The 12500-nt window shown below is 41.7% G+C and overlaps 2 protein-coding genes across 4 annotated transcripts in view; both read right to left on the reverse strand.

Annotated features, from left to right (window-relative positions):
* The window catches only part of LOC135105256 (uncharacterized), an 83258-nt gene extending 73310 nt beyond the window's left edge, over positions 1-9948 (reverse strand). The window contains exon 1 of the mRNA XM_064013482.1: positions 9493-9948. The gene's annotated coding sequence lies outside the window, so the exon portion shown is untranslated. The remainder of the gene's footprint in view (positions 1-9492) is intronic.
* A 1424-nt stretch (positions 9949-11372) lies between these two features.
* The window catches only part of LOC135105268 (tetratricopeptide repeat protein 39B-like), a 137150-nt gene continuing 136022 nt past the window's right edge, over positions 11373-12500 (reverse strand). For all 3 annotated transcript variants that reach the window (XM_064013507.1, XM_064013492.1, XM_064013499.1), the window contains one exon: positions 11373-12500. This exon is cut by the window's right edge and continues 3290 nt beyond it. The gene's annotated coding sequence lies outside the window, so the exon portion shown is untranslated.

Consider the following 12500-nt stretch of genomic DNA (forward strand, 5'->3'; position numbering starts at 1 on the left):
AGTCCCCGTTTTCTGTTGCGTTAGCAGCATACGCGAGGCCGTGCAGGTACAGGTTAATACTTTGGTCTGTCTGGCTGCAATCCCGCCCTCTCTGTGCTTCATATCGTACTAACTTTTTTCCTTTTTGCGTTCCATTTGTAAGGTAATACCAATAGCAGGAACTGGGAGGCTCGCGTGGGCTTCTGGAAGGTAATGCCGCGCTGAATGCAACGTACCAGAGCGTAACCATAGGCTGAGATTTTCGTACCGTGTGTTATGAAGGCAAGGGCTGAAGAAATAATAGCACTAGTCTGAAGGAGAGAGGCAGGATATATATAAGGGTTAGGATTATAATGTATGCGAAAAAGTAGTAGTAGTAGTAATAGTAGTAGTAGTAGTAGTAGTAGTAGTAGTAGTAGTAGTAGTAGTAGTAGTAGTAGTAGTTGTAGTAGTAGTAGTAGTAATACAGCGAGAGAAGAAAATTATAAAACACAAGGAATGAAAACTCTAACCTGGCATAAGAAATGGATGAATAAAAAAAAGAAAGCTGGTGAACTATTTCGACTGCGCAAGAAAACTATCAATCCTCGGGTAAAAAAAAAAAAAAAAAAAGAAAACTGAGAATTTTGCCTTTTTCATCACTCAGGCTTATACCAAGTTAGAGTTTTGTCAATTGTACGCACAATAGTATGGATGGCGACACATGCAACATAGGCGTAGTAAGAAGATAAGGCGGCGTTATATATATACTAAGGAGCAAGATACAAAGAGTGGTGAGAGTGACGAAAAAGTATGACTGAGAGATGGTGTAAGGATCTGGCTAAGAGATGATGCAGGTGTAGTGTTTGTGTATGTCTGAAGATGGTGTAAGGATGTGGCTAGGAGGTGGCGCAAGTGTAGTGTGAGTATGACTGGGAGAGATGGATTTAATAGACGCCCTCCTGGTAGCATCCGTCACTGCCTTTACCCCCTAGCTACGTTCCTCTATAATTGTTATGTACCCGCTTCCACGTCATTTAATCCCGTACTCAGACAGGCTCGTAGTAACCCGAAGTCCTTCATACATTTTTTTTCTTTGGATGAAGAGAATACTATTAAAAAAAATGAGACAAAAAAAAAAAAAAAAGCATGATGGTGTAAGGGATGTAGCAACTGTAATGTTAGTGTGACTAGTAGATACACCAAGTGTGGCCGGAACCTGCTTAAACAGAGTACCAATAGCCGTCATACTTCATGCCACGAACAATGTCATCGCATTAATCATTATCGTACTCAGATGAATTATTATCGTGCGCAGGGAAGATGGTGTGTAGAGGAGGTGCGTAATCACGTGCACCTGACAGACGGACTTAATGAAGCAAGACAACAATAGCAGGTGTGGAGGGAGACCATTAGAGCGAGCTAATCATTTGGACGGGCCAATTTCCGCTGATTATACGTCATAATGAGAATCTCTAGTCTGCCTGAAGTGACAGGTAGAGTAGTGTGTGTGTGTGTGTGTGTGTGTGTGTGTGTGTGTGTGTTTTGGAAAATTTGAGGGCTTAACACACACAACTACACGGCAATTCACTCCCCTCTCTTTTCCTGCTCCGTTGTTGCTTGTCTCTTCTTGTTAATCAATTAAGTGTTCCGAGAAGTGTATCTATACTCCTCCCACTTAAACTCGTCCATCCTCAACAAAGTAAAAAATAAATAAACTCCACTGGATAAAACAACAACCCACAACAAGTCTTTTAAATAACACTTAAAAAGAATTTCGTGTGTAGACTTTTTTTCACGATAATACACATTTTTTCTTCACGCATGCCCTGATGAGCGGCCTGGCGAAGTGAGGCGAAGCATGGGCAAGTCTGGATAATCATCAAAGTTTGCACCCCTCGCGTGACTCATGCGAGGGAAGGAAGTGTTTCAGGCCGAGCATGACGCAAGGTTGATATTTATCACCTAATTCTTAGGTGGTTTAGGCAAACAATCCTAGCAGAGTGAGTAAAGGATAAGATAAAGACGGTAATTGATTGTTAATGGCTATAATTATGCCACCTGTTACTTTGCTGACAAAACCGAAGCTACAGGTACTTGAAGTTCTATTATATTTCATGACTGGTGCATGGAAACACAAAGACATGTTTCATTCAGCGATTGCCACGTGTAGACCTTACGGATTCCTGCAGCTTCCCTTATCTTCATATCTTATTTATGTTCTCATGACTCCTTTTGCTGTTGCCAATGGTATCCTTCGAAATAAACGGCTACTCTAAACTTGAACCGCATTTTGATGAAGCTTGAGAAGGAGCAGCAGCTGTCAGAAGGACAGATCAATTACCATATAGCTGACAGAAGTAGAATGCAAGGAAGGCCGCATACGTTTATTTCCTAACTGAAGCAAACATACTAAGAAAAAAAAAAGGAAACACTAAATGATTTTCCGTACTGGGAGACTGGCAAAACGAAAAGAAAAAATGTATTAATCTTAAATTCCCCCATCACACTAAAAAAAAAAATAATAATTACACAGTTACAAGCCGAAACAAGCAACTTTAAATCGGGGAAGGTAAAAATTTTAAACGGTCCATAAAATAAATAAATAAATAAATAAATAACCCATGAATATAAAAAAAAAATAAATAAATAAATAAATATAATATAAAAATAAAATAAAAAATCAGGCCCAATTACCCACGCATGAATTTCAGTGATACTTAACTTTGAGTGAAAGCATGATGAAAAAAAAAAAGGAAAAAAACGAAAAAAAAAAAAAAACTTCCATCGTTCATCAAAAGTTTTCTTTCGGTTAGTTTGAGCCCAAAACTCTGCTCTCAGCGTCTCTTGCCTGGCCTGCAGACTCACCCCCTCCCCTCACTCCCTCCCCTCAGCCCCTCAGCTTTGATGGGGAAGGGCGGGAAAGGATGGAGAAGATATAAGGATTTGAAGGAAGGGAGAGAGAGAGAAAAGCAGGGGAGAGAGAAATGAGGCAGACAGAGAAGTGAGAGAGGGAATGGAAGAGGAGAGGGGAAAAAAAGGAAGGGAGAGAAGGAAAAACAAAGCGGGTAGAGGAGAGAGGGGCTGGAATAGGAAAGGGGAAAAAAGGAAGGAAAAGAAGGAAAGAAACAAGGCTGATAGAGAATTGGGAGAGGGAATGGAGGAGGAAAGAGAAAAAAAAGAGAAGAAAAGAAGATGGAAGAAAGGGAAAGAGAAGAGGGCGATGGGAAGGGAGAAAAATAATAGGAAGAATGAAGAGGAAAAGGGAATAGGAAAGGAAAGAAAGAGGAAAAAGAGGAAGAGAGAAGGGGAGAGAAAAGAGGGAGAGGGAGGAGGGAGAAAAAAGAGGGAGAGAAACATGGGAGGGAGGGAGAAAAGGGAGTGATGGAAGGGGAAAAGGAAAAAGGTAAAAAGAAAGGGAGAAAGGGAAGGAAAGTGGAGAAGAGGTAGTGTGGTGCTTTGTTTTTTCTTACCTTTTTTAGTCCACACCACTGCACATTTACGAACTTCTTCTCCTAACTCATTATTCTTATCCTCATGCTCCAATGTCTTCCTTGCCTTCCTCCTTTTCCTCCTCATCTTCCCTTCCTTTATATATTTTCTTCCTAAGTATTATCTTTATCTTCCTTCTTTTTTTTCTACCTCATCTCCCTTTTCTTCTGTGTATAGTTGTTCTAGGTACTCGTTTTTCCTCCTCCTCCTCCTCCTCCTCTTCCTTCTAGTCTTCCTGTCGCAGTAACCAATCCTAATTTACACTTCTATTTTCTTCTTTATCAACCAGCCTAACAGAAGCAAAAAAATCTGTTGCTGTTTGTTTTCCTTTGTATTCCTCCTCCTCCTCCTCCTCCTACTCCTCCTCCTCCTCCTCCTCCTCCCCCTCCTCCTCATTATTACTTCTATTATCTTATTTTCTTCTGTTCTCTCTCCTCATTTCCTTTCTTCTTTTCATCTTTGTCTTATTCGTCTTTCCTCTCCTCCTTCTCGCCCTCCTCCTTCTCCTCTCCTTCATTATTCTTATCCTCACTTTCCCAACCTTCTTCACTTCCTCTTTATCTCCCTCCATGTGCTTATCTTTGTTTAATTCGCCTTTCCCTTCTTCTTCCTCCTCCTCCTCCTCCTCTCTCTTCTTTCCCTCATCTCCCTTCCATTCTTGCTTATCTTCCTCCTACGTCTTTCCTCCTCCCTTCTTATCCTCCTCCTGCTACTCATCTCTGCTCTCTTCCCGCTCCGCTCCTTCATCTCTCTCTCTTGCCTCTCTTGACTCAGGCCAAACAAGGCGCCTGCTGGTTCAGTTACGCAGCATATCGCTGCTTGTTAGGGCTTCCTCCTTCCCCTTCAGTACTACTATTCTTGTGGACAATATTTTTAACCTACGGCAATAAGACGCACACTGTACAAATATAGAACACTCTCAGAGGGGGAAGCATCGGTATCAGAGGGACGTACAGTGCAGTGGTGGCCAGCAAACAAGTATAACAAAGAGCCTCTTATGCCAGAATCTCCCTACCTCACCCGTACCTCACCTCTACCTCATCCCAGACCGAATGAATTAGGAAGGCAAGCAACTCGACCTACTAATTTACCCTCTCCACCTCCGATATTGGCCGCCGTTTGTCTTGCCTCTCGAAACAATGCACACACGCGAACCCTTGTTGCACCCGAAGCAGGAGTGAGTGAGCCAATGAACCCTCCTCGTCCCTCGCTTTCAGTTCAAGTCTCGCTCGTGGAGGCAAACAGTGAATGAGGAAAAATGCGTTGATGAGTGGTGTGCTGATGATTATATACTTATTTATGACGCCGCTAATCTCTGGATGATCACGGATGGGGATTGCCGTCGTGTAAAGCTGTATTTGTGTATCTATGGGAGTAAATGAATGAATAGTTGTCTGCGCAAACAGTAACAGAGAAAATACAGTGACTTGCTGGTACGGAGGAGATGATACTTATCTATTACGCCTCTAATCTGCGGAGAAACATGAATGGCAAGTTGCCATTGATTCTGTGATGCAATACACGTGCATCTCCTACAAGACGTTTTATTAGATTCGACAGAAACGAGATTGAAACTTTTTTTTGTATTATCTGTGTTTTTCTCAATAAATTCCTACTATTACTACTACTACTACTACTACTACTACTACTGCTGCTGCTAATCTACTACTATATATCGGTCTCTATCTATTTATCTAAGGAAGTATAAGAGTAGTTTCTAGTTTCGTGGTATACAAAAGCACAAATGCATGACTGTCCACTGTATCACTACTCGAAAATTAATAACAGCAGCAATAACGAGTATTGAAGATTTGACCAAATTTGTCTTGCCTCTGCTTTACGGGATCTCTCACTGGCCGGTGTACACAGACAATGTTCTTTTATTTTCAAGGATTTGCGTGGTCAAGGTCGAATTCATAACATCTGTTCATTGTCTACCTAATCCCGTAATGTTACTGTCAATAACTATGAAACCGATGACTACTTAATACATAATAAATGTTAGACAGACTATTTTTTAAGACCGTGATTTTTTAATAGCTACAGCGGCGGTGAGAAGGCATGTGGAAAGAACGTCATGTGGGTTGGACAACAAGCATTTATGTAGGACAAGGGGAGACCAGGGCGTAACAACTAATGGGTTTTGCAGGTCGCGGGGTAGTGTCGGGACGGGCATGCAGGCTGGTCACGTGGGCGGCGTGGTGGGCGGGCGGGTGCAGGTGCAGGGGCGTGATGAATAATCGTGAATAATGCCTTGATATATCACTCGCGCGCAGGACCAGAGGTGCAATTACCGGAAATTTCGCAGGGAGATCTATGTGAGTGAAGGAGGGAGATATTTTTTTGTCGATATAATTTGTCTGATAAATATGATAACACTTCCATGCATCACCGCGAAACAATATATATACCACCCGCGCCTGGAAAATATGACTCGTTTAACTTAGATCTGACTTATGTACACGCCGTGACTTATGTACACAACGATCATCGAAATTTTTACACAGAACCAATACTGTTTTTCATCACACTTTCGATCACAGTATATGAGCGTGTTAGTATCGAGTTTCAGATACACTTATGAGGTAGACAGGGACATCATAATGACTAATAACAATTATCACTGGTGTTATGTCAATGTTGGTAATTGTTCCGGTCGATGCTGTCAATAGTGGTTATATTCAATGCTAATTTATCACACCATGTCCCCGTTTTCTTTTCTCTTTTTTTTTTTTTTCTCTATCGTATCCCTCACGGAAACTTATAAGGAGAAGAGATTAACAGAGACACTTTCTTGTGACATAAATTTACCAAAGGATAAGAAGCATCACCTCGCAGCCAGGAGCACGTCCGATAAGGTTGCAGGGAAGTCATTACGTGAAGAACCCTTTGCGGGAAATTGGACCAGCGAGGATGTTATTACGTGGGGATACAGTAATCATCTGACAGCCATATCAAAAGTTATCCCCAGACTCCCCTCCATTACCAGGAAGCTCCTCACACATGCTACTACTCAACTTTCCTCATGCCAAGCCTCCCTTCTGAAGCATCACAGAAAGACGGTAATTTATCTGAAGGGGGGCAAGGTTTCAGCCGTCTGAAGCAGCCTGCTCTGGGACTGAACTCTGACACGTAGGTATATTGTAAGTGGCTACAGTGTCTTAGACGTTTGGACCAAACACTCAAGTCCTAAGATAATTTTGAAGATTTTTATACCTTGATCAATGGCTACTGTGCTCGATGCGGATATAGCTTAACAAGAGTACTAGTGGTAAAAGGGACAAAGCGACTACCTACCCTACTGTCTTTATTTTGGTTGCTCTTGCTAGACTCCTCCAGTACGGCCTGATTCTGTCCTCACCCCTACGAAAGGCATCACATTTCACCCCTATAGCTGTCATTCTGCAACTGACACCTTCCCATTGCTCCTCCAACACTGTCAAGCGTCGATATTACGACATTTTCTAACATTTGAAGACCTCATCGTATCCCGCTGCTTCAGGAAACTGTTGACTGTAAATATTATTAAATTTTCCAATCCATGAATACCTTATCTTAGTCAGTGTAGGCTTAGAGATCAGTACGAGTATTCCCCAGCTCCTTCTTCTGAGTCTCTAAATGGTCAGCTTGATAACACACGAGCTATGGAACATTTACAAGGACGCCTAGCGGAATATAAACAAGACGTGTCCGCAATTTGAAGTTGTTAGTGCTAAGACATTAGGGAGCTTTAATAGAAGATTAGGCGGATTTATGGATGGGGATGATAGGTGGAAATAGGTAGGTATATTTCATACGGGGACTGCCACGTGTAAGCCTGATGGTTTCTTGTAGTTTCCCTTATTTCTTATGTTCTTATGTTTTTATGTTCAATTTCAAAACAGCTCTGATATCCTACTCCACTTATTTTCTAAACCTCTCTTTATTCATATTCTTCTCTATTTTTCTCTTCCTCTACTTTTCATTTGGTAACGGTATTGATGCATCTGCAGGCCCTGTTATAGCGAGATGGAGAATAAACGAGTAATGTATTTATCCGCCTTCCTTGCCTCCGTCACGTAAGAACTAATTTGCATGCAGACTAAAACAGCAAGCCTTTATTAAATACATTGTTGATAACAGGCATGAAAAGAAAAAAATCTCATATCTCTAAGTCCCTTCCATTAATTACTGCATCTGCGTGTAAGGAAAAGAGTTTCATTTCTTTCGCTACGCCATTGACCAACCAAATAATCAATCTCTCGTTCTATAAAGAAACGTTGGCAGGCCCGCAGCAGCACCACTATTTTCATTCATGCACGAATGGACCAAACATGCTACACACTACACTTTTTTTTTTTTTTTTTTTACGTCTAGTTTTCCCTAGTCTGTTAGGGCTGAGACGGTGCCTCCTGATGAAGGACTTTTGGATTTGGCATTTGGGAACCGTTACCCCGAGTGGATGCCCTTCCTACCCTCGGACCGTAGCCAGGATTCGAACCCGTGCGCCTGATGACCACTTGGCCCCCAAAGCGCGCGCGGTGCCACTGTACCACGGCGGCTCCCATGCTACACACTACACTACCCAGTCCATATTTGGTAACCTTAGCGACAGTAAACAAACCTGACACGTTAGATTATCTTTAGTGCTGCAGGGATTCTGACAACTCTTTAGAATTCTTCTAATTTAACTCTTTTAGCATTGGCAATGAAGCGGTTTTTTCCTTCATATATTATCCCCTTGTACACGAAGAAGACAGTCGATGAATGTTTATTCATGTATTTAGCAAATCATAATTCAATGATATGGTCGTTATGCAAGAGCTGATCAGACTGACCGACCTCCTGCTCAACCCTCGCCTCACTCTCTGAACTAAGGAATCTCAAAACTCTATTCTCCTTTATCCTCCTCTGAACCTACTCGAATTAGTCCTCATAATCACCAAGGGCAGTGGATTATAATCCTTATAACTAAATCAGTCTTATGCAAAATCCAGGAATGTTCATCAAGCTTTTCTTGTGTCTTATCATCCCACTTTCTTCTGCAATAATTGATGGTGATGAAGGATAAAGTTTTCGCGAACCTGGTGCCGCATTTTTAGTTTAGTTGCCTCGTGTTTATTTGCCATTTCCCCAGCATGCAAGGCCAATCAGTCACCTTCCTAACAGGCAAACATGCAGCATTGGGCTTATTTCTATAACCATATTATTCTAGATATTTACGTGTTTGCATATCCTTAGGAGGAGCTTTACTGTTGCTACATTACTAAATTTTATTGTGCATTTATCGAACTTAACTGCTACACCGGCCATGAAGATGCGCTATGGTGTTTCACTCATTATTTGTGATACATTCTGCAACGTCTTATACAAATAAAATTTCGCAGAATCATCAGTAGTCATGCAGCCAGCCAACTCTGCAGCCAACCAACTCATCACTGCATGGTCATATCTAGGGTCTCAGAATATTTACAGAGGAAATTGTATAAAAGCGAGTGTTAGTAAGAAGAACGCCTCTGTTATCAATAGCGAATACATGCAAGTGTGTGGAGAGTACTGTCATTATATACAAATGCGGAACACTATTGAAAATATATTGGTAAAGGAAATAATTTGCAAATGGCATATTAAGACTGAAAAATTAAAGTTTTTTTCCACATGTGCGGGCACTCTGAGGGCGAGTCCGCAAGCTAAGTTAGGTGGTGCTAGATTTTGCTTACTAGTCAGGCCGATTTTAGGAGCAGTTATACGATTTATTTGCTGGAAGGGATGGAGTGTCTTAGAGCGATGCGGTCCCGCTGTTGTATATAATTTCGTAGAAGCCTAAGGAATGAATATGAGCGATGTTTGTTGTTGGTTGTTATAACACAAGTTTGCATGAACAAAAGGAGGAGAGGCAGAAGGAGGAAGGTTTTCTGTGCCAGTGTACAGTAACTAATACACACCGCCTTCTGACAGCAACGTCACCTTTGTAAGTACCTGGCATATTCCGTTAATTAACTGCGGCACCCGCACCTGCACAATGTCCTCACCTCCAGTCATAACTCACCACCAGCTACTCACCTTCAACAGTAACGTCCTCACACAGGGAAGTTATCAACACAAGTTACAATGGCGTCACCAGCGTCTGCGGAGGTACACTGAGGGCCGGGCAGAGGCGTCGTCATGCACGTGTCGCCAAGTAAACACGATGTGGCTGCCACGGAGACGTACTGATCACTACACCACACTATCACCACACAGCCCACCGAGTCCCGCTGCCTGATTGTCTGACGTCCCTGCACAATGTCACGTATGTCACGCAGTCATAAATCCATCAGCAGATGAATTTGTACACAGGGTAGAAAGTCTGAACAACGGAGCGTCATGAGAAGAGTGCGAGGTACCAGCAATGGGGGAGCTGAGCTGGTTACGATTCATCAAGGCAACAAACCAAGACACAGCTAACGACCTCGACTGTACATCTTGCACCGCCTCCCTCAGACCACGGCAGCACCGGGACTGATCACTGATGCGCTGACGTCATGGAGGATCGCTGTTTCATAAGTGTTTTATGGAGCGTGCTTGGCTCTCAATGACGCCCTGAATCATGTCTCGAATAATTAATTTTATCACTTTTCATATTAAGGATTTACTGTACTAACTTAAACACCTGCGACAATTCACACGGACGCATAAGATGTAATGTTATATAATTTCTTTATAGAACTGCATCTAAGGTTACGCTAGCCACTTTGAAAACTCAGTGAAAAGGTTTGTGAATCTTTGAGCGAGACACTCAAGGTCGTCACAGTGAACGAAGATGGAATGGGTTAAACAGGCAAGTTATGGGGTTTGCTCGCCTCGGGAAACTGGATCCCTCGTACATCTTCCGGGACTGGGAGGAAGCGGGGATGGTGGGCCAGGACATGAGGGTGTTATTAATTGACGTGATCTGTCTGCCTGCCTTTGTGTGTGTGTGTGTGTGTGTGTGTCCCCTTCCGCATACCCCCTTTTACCTTTAAGTGGTGAGTGAAAACTGCACATACTAAGTAAATTCCAAACAAAATTTCCAATTCCTTCACCTCACGGACCATCAACACACACTGAGCTACGTATGAGGCCATGAATGTTAAATTTATGGTGTACGAGTATCCAGGTCAAGGAAGGTAAATGGTCGAGGCCAGCACAGGAGTCGCCACCGTAACCTTGAGAGCTGAGTGATGAGGCTGGAAAGGGAGGATAGCGTGCATGTGTCTGCCACATCATCAGTATACCTACCTACCTTATGGGGCTTTAATAGTTTATTAGTTTAGAATCTTTTATGAGTTTTGTCACCACTTTCCGCAAATGCTTGTCATGAGCTGTCATCCATGTTTCACGTAAAATGTGTACTGAAACATAGATAAACAAATGAAGAATAAAAAAGACAAGAAACATTACTGAAGATTCAGTCATGGAATAATTTTTTTCAATATTGGCATTACCTGATCGTGGAACATCATTTGAGTACTGCGCACCCAATCAAGATACACTGGCAAGTACGTGTATTCACATAAAACATTGTACATTGTACGTGATTGATTTATGGCGCCGCGACAGCAAAGTGATGGCAATATGCCGCCAGCTGTGCCTCCGTAATTTCCGTAATTTCCTCTGAAGCCTTTCAAAATGAGTGATAAGACGCCAAATATCTGAGAATAATGGTCCCAGTATTCCACAAGAAGGACAACATCTTTTGGAGTCCTTCCCAGAGTGTTCTGCAACCTTCTAACACACACTACTGTCCCTCCTGAGGATCAGTACCATGGACCATCAATCTTACAGTTGGACTTCATCATAAAGAATGTTCTTTCTCTCACGTGTCAAAATACATAATAAATGCAATGTAAAATAGAATAGAATATATATGTATGTGTGAGAAAATCTGGGAATCACAGAATCCTGAGTTAATGAAATGTCACTTAAAATTCTTTCATTTTATTGCTTTACAAGATATTTTTATACATTTTCTTCCGGATATGAATGTTAATATTCTCTCTCTCTCTCTCTCTCTCTCTCTCTCTCTCTCTCTCTCTCTCTCTCTCTCTCTCTCTCTCATAAACTATTAAATTGAAAACTGAAAGCAAGCATAATCCTTAATATTACATTCTATAATCTCTAGTAAATTAAAATTCATCAAAAACAAACATACATAGGTACTTAAAATAAAATCAAATAAAAAAAAACACTTCTCAAACATTTTAAAATCTTGAAAACAAACTATGGCAATTTTGCAATGTTTTGTCTTCTTAAAACAAATAAAAACAAAATCACTCATAACCAATGGAGTGGAGATGAGAGATACCTGTGCCATGCTCTGCCCTGGACACAGTGTTATGCAAAACACACCCTACCATGAAACAGTGAATAAAACTCAGGAGATATTTCATGGTGTGACTTATTTTACACAACACCAGCACAACAAGGCCATACAAAAGGGAGACAGCATGAGGTCCCGCCACTCTTGCTAATGGGTAACATGTGAGAGGAGGGAGCCAGCAAGTGTCCCCATCCATCCTCAAAGCACACAGACTAGACATGTAAGATAGTGTTAATAGTCTATGTGCTTTGCCTGCCAAGCCACAGGGGGATCATCATAACATTCCTACACTTCAAAAACCCTTCCTCTAAGCAGACCAAAAATCACATCCTCTATAGTCACCAAAGTTTTAGATTCTACACAAATGCACAGGAATATTCAAATGTAGGTAGCTTGCATGTTTTCTTAGTGACAAATATGCACAGGTTACAGTGGGTTTACAAGGATCCATTTCAAAAAGAATAGTTTTCATTGCAAAAATATCATTTTGATCCATATGGCACTAATGTTAACAGTCATTTACACTGATGCTTATGATACACATGATAAGGACTTTGATTTTACATGGCTTAAGATAAATACAAAGACACACTTCTAAAATGTCAATAGTACTCTGTAAATACACACACACACACACACACGCACATATGCACGCATGCACACATGCATGCACACACACACACACACACACATATGCATGCATGCACACACGCACGCACGCACACACACA

Source organism: Scylla paramamosain, chromosome 1 (assembly GCF_035594125.1).
Source record: "Scylla paramamosain isolate STU-SP2022 chromosome 1, ASM3559412v1, whole genome shotgun sequence".
NCBI lineage: Eukaryota > Metazoa > Arthropoda > Malacostraca > Decapoda > Portunidae > Scylla > Scylla paramamosain.